Below are 15,246 nucleotides of genomic sequence, written 5' to 3'. Positions count from 1 at the left end.
CCATTTCTGAAGAAGGGTCTAGGCCCGAAACATCAGCTTTCCTGCTCCTCTGATGCTGCTTGGCCTGCTGTGTTCATCCAGCTCTACACCTTGTTATCTCTAGTGAAATTCTGATCTTTTTGTCAAAGGGATTGGAAACCAGAAATGAGGAAGTGATGGTCCAATTGTGCAGAACTATGATTCATCCCCACCAGGAAGGGGGAATATTGGCCTTTCAAATAGCAAAATCAGATTCAGCTGGACTTTGTGTTAACTTGTGAAGAATTTGTAGCACAAATGTAACTACTATTTCTTTGAGTCTGGAAAGTTGGAGGGAGATTTAATTGAGATGTTTCAATGGTCAAACGATTCCAGATAGCATATGTAAAGAACCTGCTTGGCAGTTAATGGAGGTGACAGGAATCTTACGTACCAACTAAAGAGTGAGCAAGAGCTCCTGATGTTTCTTAGCTTGGATAGTGGCTGGATTATCAAATTCAGTTCTCTTAAAATTTTATAAGTAAGCCACATATTACCCAGGGTGCACCCAGGGAACACTGTTGAGATCACTGCTGTATGTCATACATAGTAAAGACCTGGACCTGGGTATAAAGGACAGAATTTCAAAGATTGCAGATGACAGAAATTGACAGAGGACTTTTACAAGAATAGTATCCAGGATACCACACTTCAGCTATGTGGAGAGTTTAATAAGGTGGAGTGTTTTAAAGAGCAAAGGCAGAGAAGGGCAAATGTATTGGAGATGTTTAAAATCATGACAGATTTTAATAAAATGGAGAGAAACCATTTCAGAGATGAGTGTTGGTAGCCAAAGGTTTAAGATAATTAGCAATATAGCTGACAGTGAGAGAAGGAGAATGTCTTTTTACATATAATCTGAAACTCACTCCCTGAAAAGATAATGGAATTCTTAACAAAACTTCTGCTCCCCAGAGCTCTGAATTTCCTACAATGACTTTTTCATTTTCTAATTTTTGCATTGCCTATTAGGACATAAGTTCACTCCAGATTGTACTGTAAAACCATTATATGGATTGGCTGTGTGTTATACCCAATGCTTGATCATTAGTTTCATTGACTTTAATGGGATGACAACATTTGCATTTCTACCCAGGCTTTTTGTAACACAGCTAAGTAAATCTGTCTTTCAGTGAAGCTCAATAATTAAAGATATGAAACGTTTTATTCTGAAAGTTGACCAGACTGGAATTGGTCCAGAATGTACACCTTTGAATAAGTCATTATCATTTGCAGGTGGACTTGGATCTAGAGTTACTAATTTAATATTTAAACTGAATATACAAGGGAATTCTCCTCTATTTCCAGGAATCTCACTGGCATTCCAATTCAAGGAGACTGGAGCTATTTTGTTTAGGTTAACAAGGGAATGCCAGGGTTAGATTTAAGTATGAAATCCCAATAAATTAGTTGTTTGATGCCTTTTATGACAATATCCATGTGCAAATCCAAGTGGGGGCAGAGCAGTTGGATTAAATCCAGATAATATCATCATAGTTATCTTATACAAAATTGCATAATATTGGCTCCATAAGATTCCATGGTTGGAAATGTTTTTAAGCCAGACAAAATAGAATAAATGAGCAAGTTCGAATTGTATTACAGTAATTTCCAACAACTGCCAGTTTTTATTTCTGAAATATCCAAATGACTAGGCTGGGGAAATGTAACCAAAGTACTCCTTGTATTTTTCTTCTAATTTCCTGAAAATTCTCTGAGAGGTTGAAATAATAGATTTGAACTTTCGTGCCATACTGAGTTTCTGCTGTAAAATATTCAGAAGTAATTGTGCTTTGGAAAGTGTGCTGTACTACTCAGCCTTGCTAACTAAGGAGTGCATTCCAGGGGATTTAGAAAAAGAACTACTGTATAACAGAGTTCTCCCTTAATATTGCCAGTTATAGATGTTACAATTCCAGCTGATGGAAATACTGGACAAAGCAGGTCGCAGACTGAAATCTGTCCTGATAAATCAGAAGTTTGAATTTAGCAGTTCAGTTCCATGGTGATGAATCACTGAAAACATGCCAGCAAAACTTCCAATGTTCTTTGAATAAACAAAAACATAATTATACAAAAGAAGAAGATAAAACAAAGCTAGTTAGATATATGACAATTTAGAAAGAATGTAACATAAACAGCCAAAAGAAAGATCCAACCTTTTTCCTGGTAACGTCCTTTCCCATCACTCGACCCCCATGAAGATTCTCTCATGTATTAACTTTTTAATTTCTTACTCCAATGGCTGTGTTTCCAACCCTCTTCATTGTACTGTTGAAGCAGCTAAAGACTTCGATTCAGCTCTGATAGTATAAAGACCTTCTAGCTCTGATTGTCTTGTTATTCCTTTTCAATTCAGACAGCCTGGATATTTATACAACTCTCACAACCTGGAGTCTTCTACAAATTAAATTCTTGCAATCTGAAGACTTCTACAGACTAAAAGCAGATTGCCGTTTTTCTGGGATGACTCCTCTTCTGATTTCCACCTACTAGTGGCTCCTGATCATTTGTTTCTGCATGATAAAAAGTCAGCTTTGTGAACATTTATCTATTAACTCCCAAGGTAACCCATCCAGTCATTTAACTTATATCAGATACTTTACTGGAAAAGTTGTCTTTAGTTCACTGCTCAAAATGACTTTCTGACCTTTGTTAAAAAAACAACTCAGATCGCTGTCACAGAACTGAGAGCTAAAATCTCTTTTTCTTTCACTTTTCAAATCCAAGTTCCCAAATAATAGCAATACACTATAAACCTACATCACAGAGAATACAGCAATCTCCTACATCTTAGATTTTTCATTAGGATTATAGAACTCATTGAATATATAACATACAGACAGGCCAAGCTCTGTCGAAAGGTAATCCAGTTTCTCCAACTTGCCAACTCTTTTTTTGATAACTGTGTAATCTTTTCTGTTAAATTACAGTTAGAAAACCACACAAGAGAAATGTAATTTTAATGATAAGTTGTCAATGTGCAGGGCTGTTTAAATATAGGTCAGGTTCTGGGCTTGATTTTTTTTAATGCTGATAATCAGTATCATCGCAATTTTCGTAGATTTTCAAAAAGAAAGGAATACTCATGTCAATGGAAAACTACCTGGCAAGGTTTTGCTTTTTAAAACTTCTACTCTAACAACCTAACTAAAATGGACATAATAGAGACATTTAATCACAAATTAAGAATATTTCAAATTTAAAAAAAGATAAATTTTACTTCAAGTAGTTGATGTAACAAAAAGCACCTTGCAATACTTGCTGCACAAATGTATTTTCAACTCAGTCTTGACTCTGAAGGATTCTCTTTATCCATCCATTAATTTTTAACTAACCTGTTCAGAGATGCTCTTGCACACCTCTGGAGCAGGTGGGACTTGAACCCAGACCTCTGCCTCAGAGTTAGGGGCTGCTGTCCCATGAAAGCCCTTGAGCTGGATTACAAGCAATTGTGTTCCATTTTACTTCCTGATACACCTTTGCAACTAAAAAAAAAGTGCACATGTAGAAACCCACCTTCAGTCAAATCATGACAGCAAAGAAGGCGTAGATTCCCCAGAGACTAGTTTTTCAACCTGTGTACACCTCTGGTGGACGCTATTTCAATAACAGTAATGGGCAGCATATTGTTCAATTCACAAAATCTCACATCCCCTGGATTCAGTATTCTGTCTATTCCAACTGTCTATATAGTGCCTGCGTTTTTTTTCTTTCTTGTGTATTTCTTGCCATGCCAGTATTTATTCCCCATTCCTAATTTCCTGAGAATTAGTCGAAAGCTGCTTTCTTCACCTGCTGCAGTACATATGGTATTGACACGTCTACAGTACAGTCAGAAAGTGATTTGTAGGATTTTGATTCCATGATACTGAAGGAATGGCAATATATTCTGAGTTAGAATGTTGTATGATTTGAAGGGGAATTTGCAGATGGTGGCGTTCCCATCGATGTACTTGCTACTTATCAACCCTAGCCTGATCAACATGCAGATCTTGCTGCATATGGATACAGATTGCTTCAATACCTGAGAATTGTGCTGAACATTGTGCAATCATCAGGGAATACCCCATTCTAACTTATGAGGGAGGGAGACTTATTGATGAAGCAGTAGATGATGGTTAGACCTAGGACATTACCTTGAGAACTTCTTATAGTGACATCCTTGGACTGTTCTCAGAAACATACTCAACACCACGATCCATTCATATGTTAAGAAAACAGAAAAAAAAAATCGTCTTTTCACAAATTCCCAGTCTTTGGAACTGACAAACAGAAAGAAATATTCAGTCAGAAAATATTCTGACCCTGCCCCCAGCTGTTTATCCCAATGCAACCCCATGATCTTATAATCAGGAGCACAAGCAACCTTCTTTCAAAATACTTCCCAAAACATTTTGCTCTTAAAGGGACATGACACAAAATAAAATCAGACTTTTCCCAGCACATAGCATATCACAAAGGGCATAGTTTTGTAAGGATTCTAGAGGTGAGAGTGTCAAAGTTTGAGGGTTATGAGTGAATGGTTCAGTAAACTGGAGCTGATTATTATCTCATTTTATTTTGTACCTTATAATGAATGATGAAGAAGGCTGGAAAAAATTAATATGGATGGAAAGACTTGGAGTTGTAGAATATTTTAATTAAGCTGTTTGGATGAGTTATTAGCCATCTTTAAAGCAGGTGGGGCATGAAACTTGTCCTCCTTGATTAGAGTCAGGGACACCAACGCTGCATCAGAAGAGCCCCCAGACTTTCAGTTGTATTGTGTCTTTCAGATTGGCCCAACGCACTTGATAACTTATGAAGCACTTTTAAAATATAGCCACTGTTGTAATGTAGGAAACCTGGTAGCCAATTTGTGCACAGCAAGATCCAACAAACAGTAACGTGATAATAACCAGATAATCAGTTTCAGCTGTTGGGATTTATGTACTTGGTCGGAACACTGGGGGGAGCTCCTCTGCCCTACTTCAAAATATTGATGTAGAATCATTTCAGCGATTTATTAAAGAGTAACTTTATTCATGTATTGACTTAGGAACTATGAATATTACAACCAAATTCAATTGTGCAGTATCAATTAACTTCTTCAGAGGACATTAATTAAATGTTTAATGCAGTTAAGTAAATAATTCAGGATTTAATGCATTTAATAATAAAAGATGTCACTGACTACATTCTAGACTTACTTTCAAAAAATCATCCCTTGGTGTCTCAGAGAATATTAAAGTGGAACTTTATTGAACAAATAGAGACATGCAAATCCAATGTTTAGAATTTTAAAAATATCAATTGACTACATCAAAACAAAATCAATTTGATTGGTAAAAAGCCCAAATAATCAGACAGAATAGAAGCTCCCCATTCTGATAGACAGGAGATTTGTCTCATTTTTAGATCTTTGGTGGAGGAGCAATATTGTTATCTTGTACGATTGGAAGCATCATGTGTAAGTAGAACACATATATAGTCAGGACTGGTATTCCATCATAGATAGTTCATGGTTGTGTAGATCGTGTTTTTTTTAGTCCTTTTCATTCCCTAAAGACACAGCACTGTGTCAGAAAATTAGTTGAAGGAGGGGAGGGACTTACAGCAAACTGATTCTATTGAAACAATCTCTGCGAACTAAAGCATTTAAAATTATGAGTGAAACAAAGGTGATCCCGTGTTGGAGCAGAAAATGCAGTGGGTTGATGATAGATGTACAAATCAAATTGCATGCATAAAATGACTCCACATCTCTTATAGTAGTGCGGTCTGCAAACCTGATTAGAAATGATTGCATAATTCTCCCTCATTCTGGCCAAGACTGTGGGCTCACTGCATGAAACAATTATACTGGACTGTAATCTTAAATTTACAATGGATTTCATTTTCTATTGTGCCAGATCTTCAAATATTTTTGGACTGTGATGTTCATCTTCACAGTCTCTCGGTCAGCATGTTGCTTGCTCCATTTTCTCCTAGAAATGCTTCGAAGGGTTCTGACCCGAAACATCAACTTTCCTGCTCCTCTGATGCTGCCTGGCCTGCTGTGTTCCTCCAACTCCATACTGTGTTATCTCTGACTCCAGCATCTACAGTTCTTGCTATCTCTAATTAGCTGGGAAAGGCTTGTGATAGGGACACAGCCCTACATGCTCTCAATCTGTGCATCATATCAGTTTTAATGAACAGTTCTGTATTATCCTTCATCCACATACTCTTCATCTTCACAAATAGCAAAGACTGAAAAGTTCATCAATTCTTGCTGTCAACCCAATACAGTTGTCTGTTCTCTCCGTAGTACTGACCAACTTGCTACCCACTTCCAGCCTTAGATTTTTCCTACACAGCTATTATTGATGATAGTGATCCAATGATCGAAATCTGGCAAACTACTCATGGAATTCATGTCATAGTTTGACAGTGCATTAAGTTGCAGCACTAGATGTTACAAATGATTCAGTTGTGTTAGAATCCTTACCAATTTTTCATTTTTTTTTTCCGATTTTAAATTGTGAGCTGGAAATAACTTGTGGACATTCAGAAAGCTTGTGGTAAATGGAAAAGAATAGACCAAACAAACGTTGTTTGCTTGAGGCCAGGCCTGGAAGCTAATTGTAGGCTCATCCTTGATAAAAGAGGTTCCGGCAGACACAATGACGTCAAGAAGAGCATTGTGTTTAAAATAGATAGTGGACATTGGTCAGTACCTGGGAATCAATTCCAACAAGTCTGGAAGAGATCCTATGTTCCAGCAGATGGCAGTTGTTGAATTATAATTGAGGCCTTAGGAAGAGTCAATTAGAGCGAACCAGAACTGATTTTTTTGAACTATGTTTTCTGGGAGTTGATTTTTGGCTGCTGCTGAGATAGCATGAAAGTTTGAAAGCTCCCTGACTAATCTGCTACACTAGCTTCCAGAAGCCCAGAGAGTAGAAAGCTGAGTTATAAGTATTGCTGCTTTTGGCTGAGTGAACTGAGAAGGTGACCCTGACCAACATTTCAGTAATACAACCAAGAAGTCCACATTTATACCAGTGAAAGAATGTATCATGAAAACCATTTAAGTTGCGTATCCAGATTGGTTACTTTCTTTTATTTTCCCTTAACTGTTTGTTTGTTTGTCTGTCGTTTCTGTGAACGGGGGCTGAAATGTTTTGGGCTTAAAGCAGAGACATTAATCAGTTTACCATGTTGTTTAATTTTCTCTCTGCTAAAGTTATTGCGTATTTAATAAATTGTTAATTCTTTTGTTTGAGATACAAAATTGATCTCTGGAAATTAATTTATTCACAACGTTTGGGATTGGTTATTCAAAATTCTGGTTAGGAACCATTGGAGTGATTATTTGGGGGCCTTTGGTTTAATTTTTCTGTGTTGTGAATACAGAGTTAGAAAGGCTGATTTGCTTCATCTATCTGTTTCCATGTTCTAACAGTTGACTTTCTCGCATAAATTACTTAAACATGGCATAACATGTGAAACGTGTGAGAACACTGAGATATTCAGTTTTGAAAGAAACACTCCAATTTTAGTGACTTATTTGAACTAGTCAATATGTTGTTGTCTTTATTCTTGCTTCTGTTAATCATACCTAATAACTTGATCCACATCTTCACCTTATATATGGCATGTCAAAGTCACTTATCATTTGAAAACGTGAGGAGGATATGGCATGGTCTGTGTTGTTTTGACCATGTAAATTAATAGTAGATTGATTCTTAATGTCCTCTGAGCAGCTGCCACTCTTATACAAAAACATTGGATAAGACTAAAATCAGATTGACCATCTGATAATGATAGAGGCATTAAGAACAACGAAGACACACTTTTCCCAGTTGGGCATTGAAAGTCTTCCTCACTAACATTGAATCATCGAATGCCTACGGTGTGGAAGCAGGCCTTTCAGCCCAACAGGTCCACACTGACCTTCTGAAAAGCATCTCACCCAGATCCAACCCCCTACCCTATCCCTGTAACCCTACATTTCCCATATCTGATCCATTCAGTCTACACATCCCTGGATACTATGGGCAATATAGCACAGCTAATCTACCTAATGGCACAACTTTGGACTGTGGAAGGAAACTGGAGCATCCAGAGGAAATCCACACAGAGACAGGGAGAATGGGCAAACTCCACATAGATGATTGCCCAAGGGTAGAATCGAACCCAGGTCTCTGGCACTATGAGGCAGCAGTGATAACAACTAACATCCGGTGAGTTGTGGCAAAATTGGAAAGGCTGCTCCACAGATGAGGCTTGTCTGACATTGGGCAATATTTAATGTAGGTGACAATATTCAGTACTACTCACAACTCCTCAGATATTGAAAAAGTCCATGTGCATATGCAACAAAACCTGGGCAGTGTACAAACTTGGATGATAAGTAGCAACCAACATTCATGCTGTACAAGTGTCAAATGATGTCCAACTCTGACAAGACAGAATTTAGTCACCTCCATTTCATATTCAAAGGCATTACCATTACTGAATCACCCACCATCAACATCCTGGGCAACAACATTGGCGAGAAATTGAATCAGACTGGCCATATAAATACTGTTGGCACAACAGCAGGTCAGAGGCTGGGAATGCTGTAATGAGTAACTCATCTCCTAACTCACCATAACCTGTTCACCATCTACAAAGCATAAGTCAGTAGTGTGATGGAACACTGTACACTCCACTTGCTTGGATAAGTGCAGTTCCAAGAACACTCAAGAAACTCTACATCATTCAGAACAAAGGATTCCAGTTAATCAGTGCCCCATCTCTCACTTTAAGCATTGGTTCAGATTTTCCTGTCAGCATTGAACCAGTGGCAGACTATAGATTTTAAATAAACCTGTATCTACTTTGTTTGTAGGCTGCAATGAAAATGTTCTCCTTTACTTTGCAGCAGGGCATAGTGTCAGGAGAGTGTCTTTCAGTCTGATATATTGGTATTGTCCCTAATAATGCCATGAGCTGGAGACACACACAAAGAGGTCGGATTCCAGGTTAAGGGCAGATAAGGGTTTTATTTTGATTTTAATTAATGATATCTATTAAAACTGTTACAAATGTTTAAAACTACAATAATAAATTTCAGAGTCTGTCCCTGGGTTTGCTGCTGTTAGGAAATGACAATTCAGACCATTTAGTTCCTCTATCACTGGTGCACTGTAGCAGCAGTGCATACTATTTCCAAGATCTACTCCAACAATTCACCAAGATTTCTGCAACATCATCTTCTAAACCTATGGCCTCTATCACTTGGAAGAACAAGGGTAGTCGATGGATGGAAACGTCACCACTTTCATGTTCCCCTCCAGGTTGCACATCATCCTGATTTGGAAATATATCTTCTTCCTCCACTATCAATGGGTCAAAAACATGGAACTCATGTTCTAACAACACTGTGCTACATGGGCACAATGGGAATCCAGCTAGGGCTGCAAACCAAGTTTCTACTCACTCTGGATGGCAAACAGGGCATTAATCATCTGTTTTGCGGGTGGCTGAGTGTAAGATTTTACAAATATCTCTGGAGCAGCCATGGAAGGATACAAGGCAATGAACTTGATGGTGACATTATGTAGCCACCAGGTCAAGTTAACAGGTCTTTTTTCAACAAAAGTTGCAAATGTCTGACAGTACTTGACCTGGTACCCTGAAAATCTGAGGTTCTAATATGTTAAGGAAACTGCTCCTAGCCCAAAGTCTGTTAATTTTCACTTGAGGTGTGATACATCTGTAAGGAGCAGTCCGATACTGCCTATTCTCCTATTAGTGCTTATTATGCTGCAAAGTGGAGATCTGATGTAATCATTTTCCAGCCATGACAATAATCTCAGCCCAAGAGGTTTATTTCTAGTCTGATGCAAAATGCGGTTCTGATGTAATAATTTTCCAGCCTTGACAATAATCTCAGCCCAAGAGGTTTGAATAAAACTTTTCACATAAACAGGCAAGAAAGCAGCTGTGAGGTTTCAGTACTAATTGGCATATTTCCCTGTCATATCTTCAGCCCCTTTAATTACCATTGTGTTCTTGCTTTGCTTCAATTGGCAATTCCAGGAAATGAGCAGAACCATAGTTTAATTGTAAAAGCAATGTTAATATTGATGTAACTGAGCAATTAACATATTAAATTTGGCAATGTGCCTCTCTTGAAGTGATTGCAAATATGTGGTTTAATGTGCTGCAGTCAAATATGGAAGATGGCAGGCGGAGCTGACTTCCCAAAGCAGTATCAGTTTCTGTTTATACCTTTTAGCTTTGTTCTGTTTTGACTGATTACCCTCTCAGTTTTGAGATAATAATAGAATTTCTTAAATTGTTACACATTTTCCTTCAAAAGATAAAACTCTTTTCCTTTGTCTTCCTTTGAGCCTGTGAGCACCTTAACATTTTTTACAATATTCAACTTTACAGCACCATTAACACAGAGAAACATCCTTAGGCATGCACTAAGTCTTCATGTATTTCTAAATATTCCTCTGTTTTCCCAGTGAACTCCTTCACCTTTCCCCCTGCAGTGTTTGTAGAGGTAATTTTCCATCTTTATTTTACTTTCGATTTGTTTATTGATCCACTTCAGGTCATGCTTGTTTAGTCTGAACTTGCTGATCCTGGAAATATATTTATCCTACATGCTCAGCACTAAGCTTTAATTCCTTAAAAGTTCTATATTCTTCCAGTCAGGTATTGATAGTAGAAGGGAATTAATGACAAATTTATATCACTACCTTTATAGGTCTTGGTTCAGCAGGAATAATTTTGACTCTGAATTAAGACAAGTTGATGCAAATTCCAATCAAAGAATTGGGGCGAGATTTTAAGGCCCTCATTTTAATTCTGGGGTGTCGGGGGTGATTAAGTAACATGTGTGGGTGGCTAACTCATCACCTTCACATCCACACTCAACCTAATTCCTAATAATACGAGGGGTTAGGATAAATGTCTATTACAGCTCAAATTATTCACCTCTTACAGCCTTCATTACACTTCGACTATTAAAATATACTGGCCAGTGGAAGATTGAAGAGAGTGGGAGACAATTTTTCTCAATAGCTCTGGTTGAAAAGGTGGAAAATTCGAGGTTACCTCCTTTGAGGAGGTATTTTATGCCCAGTGGGGGGGTACCCACCCTACAATCGTACACTCCTTTGTACCTTCCCAACTGGCCTTTAAAACTCACCCACCCCACTACCTCCCTTACATCCCCCCCTAAACTCCTCAATCCTTCTCCCTCTAATAGTCCTTAAGAACATATACAATAGGAGCAAGAATAGCCCATTCAGCCCTTCATGTCTATTCCACCATTCAATATGTCTGTGTGGAATTTGCACATTCTCCCTGTGTGTCTGCGTGGATTCCCTCCTGGTGCTCTGGTGTCCTCAGACAGTCCAAAGATGTGCAGGTTAGATGGATTGGCCATGCTAAATTGACTAGAGTGTCCAGGGTTGTGTAACTTAGATGGATTAGCCATGGGAAATGCAAGGTTACAGGTATAGGGTAGGGGAATGGGTCTGAGTGGGATGATCTTCAAAGGGTCGGTGCAGATTTGAAGGGCCGGATGGCCTACTTCCACACTTATATGGTTCTATGAACTTACCTTTGTTAATGGGAAATGAGTTCACTAATTACATTAACTGTAAATGCTAGATTTTGTTTTATTTACTGACTTTAACTATAAACTGGCCCCAACAATTCAATTTGGAGTCAAGAAATACTCATATGAAATGCACAGCAAGATACTGCAGCCTGGAAATCTATCAAAAGGAGAAAATTGCTGGTAGCATACAGTTCACATCAGTATCTGAATAGTGTACTCTTACCAATGTGAGATTAAGTAAAGTTGGCTGTGCTTCGATGAAATTTGTAAAACATTGACCACATTCTGATCCATTACTTGTTGAAGAAAAGGAAAGTCTACATCACATAGGAAATGTTATGAAGGATTAAGAATGATTTGGCTATTTATCAACAGCAATGGTGCCACTAATTAACATTACAAAGGCAGTTCTCATGACAATTACACAGAACCAGAAATGGCTATTTTTTTCACGTATTGTTATGTGTTACATTAAACATAGCCAGCACTTCTAGAATAATTAAACCTCTCCTCACACGTATGGTATTTTGTTTTTCGGTGCTCCAAAACCAGGATGTACCTCCTGTCTGCTTTAACAGGGAGAGCGAAAGCTTCTAGCACTGATCTGACAATATCAAGTCTCTGGATATTATAACACAGGACCTTTCAATTTAAAATTGGAAGCTTGCAAGGTTTTTTGAGGATTTTTAATTTCAAAGGATTCCTTTGAAGGTAAATGGCCGTAAAACATAATACTGTAAACGGAATATAATAATTGCAATTGAACTGAATGTAATAAAATGCCATAATCAACAAGGATACTGGCCTAGGGTTTTTGATCAGCAGTGAAGGAATGATGCTCACCTTTGAAGGTCGTTGAACACAGTGGAGATTTTTATTAATCCAGCATCATATTCTCTATGAGGAATTTTGGTTGTGAGCAGACAGGAAAAGACAGTATCACCCAAAGAAATTGAAATATCCTCTCAGAGCCATGCAGGGACTAAAACAGGAAGTATAAAGCAAGTGATGTGAAAAGAAAGATTAGTGGTGATTAATGGAGTAGATAGTGCTGGCAGCTCTTTACACTGGAGGACCAGTAGGTTTTTTTTGCAGACCAAGAGCCTGTTTCACTGAATCAATGGTTCTCCAGCAGCATTTGATACTTGGTTTGGATACTTGGTTTCATGCCTGAAAAGAGTACAAATGCATAGTGTCTTGCATTACAGAACCGCTCAGGATTAAATTTGACAAAGCCTACCACGTCTCTTTCTATGCAATGATTTCAGTTCTGAGTGTACTGAGAAGGGCTGCAACAGCATGCATTGTGTAGGAGTATGGTAGCAACTTTGGGATTTAAGCAATAATTTGCAAACTACAGGAGTTGCTTTCAGATTTCTTTTATTAAACAAGCAGGTAATAATAGAATTCATGTAGACTCCAAAGGGTAGGAATAGGCAGTGGTGGGGGTGCAAACCAGGGGTCACAAACTCAGAATAAGAGGTAGGTTATTTAGGCCTGAGATAAGGAGGATTATCTTCATTCAGAGGAGTGTGAATTGGGATTCTGTTGTGGGTGGTAGAGGTTTTGTCATGGAATAAATTCAAGACAAGAGATCGACACAGTTCTAGTTATTAAAGAGATATCAAGAGATATCGTGCTAGTGCAGGAAAATGTATTCTGATATTTCCAGCCAGAATATCAGCCATTAAATTATTGATTGCAGAGCAGGCTTGAGGGGCCAAATGGTTTCTTCCTTTTCCCATTTCCTATATGTGCATAGCAAATGCTGAAAGGCGAACCGTTATCCTCTTCACAAAAACTGGGCAATTTTTTTTCACTCTTTTATTTGTATTTGGGCAAAGGTGCAACATTTCCCATAGGAAACACTGTAATCACTGATCACAGTAAGTGTTGCAACATGAAAATAATCCAATGTCAATTGACACTTGTTTTTTGCAGTTCTTTTTAAAAGGCATTGCTGTGAATGACATTGTTTCAATTATACTAATTTCTATCACATGTTTTTCTTTGTTGTGGTACATTAGAAAACAAACTGAAAAACTCAACTCATGACATGTCAAGGTCTGTTTCAGTGCTTTCATATTTGAACAAAACTTAGAGACAATGGTTCAGAAATTCCAAGACTTTCTCCCAGTCTCTAGCTGAAACATAGAAACGTAGAAAATAGGTGCAGAAGTAGGCTATTTGGCCTTTTGAGCGAGCACCACCATTCAATATAGTCATGACTGATTATGCAATTTCAGTATCCCACTCTCACTTTGTCTCCTTACCCCTTGATCCTTTTGCTGCAAGGGCCATGTCCAGCTCCCTCTTGAATATATCTAATGAGATGGCCCCAACAGCTTCCTGTTGGAGAGAATTCCCCAGGTTCACAACTCTGAGTGAAGAAATTCTTCCTCAACTCAGTCCTGAATAGCTTACCCCTTATTCTTGGACCATGACCCCTAGTTCTGGACTTCCCCAACATTGGGAACATTCTTCCCACATTCAGCCTGTCCAGTCCCACCAGGATTTTATATGTTTCTATGAGATCCCCCCCCATTCTTCTAAATTCCAGTGAATACAAGCCCAGTCGATCAAGTCTTTCTTCATATGTCAGAATTACCATCCCTGGAATCAGTCTGGTGAACCTTCCTGAACTCCCTCAATAGCAAGAATGCCCTTCCTCAGACTAAGAGACCAAAACTGTACAAAATACTCAAGATGTGGTCTTACCAAGGCCCTGTATAACTGCAGCAATGTATCCCTACTGCTATACTCAAATCCTCTTGCTATGACAGCCAACATGCCATTAGCTTTCCTCACCTACATGCCAACCTTCAGCAACTATTCCACTATGACAACCAGGTCTTATTGCATCTCACCTATTCCTAAACTGCCACCATTCATATAATAATGTGCCTTCCTGTTTTTGTGACCAAAGTGGATAATCTCACATTTATCCACTTTATATTGCATTTGCCAAGTATTTTCCTACTCAACCAATCTGTCCAAGTTACCCTGCTGCCTCTTAGCATCCTCCTCACAGCACACACTACCACCCAGCTTAGCGTCATCTGCAAATTTGGAGATATGATGTTCAATTCCTTTGTCCAAATTGTTAACCTATATTATAAACAGCTGGGGGTCCCAGTGTTGAACCCTGCAATATCCCATACATCACTGCCTGCCACTCTGAAAATGTCCTATTTATTCCAATTTTCTGCTTCCTGTCTGCCAACCAGTTCTCTATCCATGTCAATACATTACGTCCTATACTATGAACTTTAATTTTCCTTACTAATCTCTTGTGTGTGACCTTGTCAAAAGCCTTTTGGAAGTGCAGATGCATAACATTCACTGATTAACCTTTGTCCATTCTATCGGTCACATTCTCAAAAAAATTCCAGAAGACTTGTCAAGCATGATTTCCCTTTAGTGAATCCATGCTAACTTGATCTGATTCTGTCACCACTTTCCAAATGCTCTGCTATTACATCCTTTTCCCACCATCAATGTCAGGTTAACCGACCTATAATTGTCCATTTTCTCTCTCGCTCCTTTTTTTAAAGAGTGGAGTTACATTAGCTACCTCTCAATTCATTGGAACTCTTCCAGAGTCTATAAAATGATCACCAATGTGTCCATTATTT

Source organism: Rhincodon typus, chromosome 18, assembly GCF_021869965.1.
Source record: "Rhincodon typus isolate 14 chromosome 18, sRhiTyp1.1, whole genome shotgun sequence".
Taxonomy (NCBI): Eukaryota; Metazoa; Chordata; class Chondrichthyes; order Orectolobiformes; family Rhincodontidae; genus Rhincodon; species Rhincodon typus.
The sequence above is the reverse complement of the archived record's forward strand: the minus strand, read 5'-3'. Positions refer to the sequence as shown.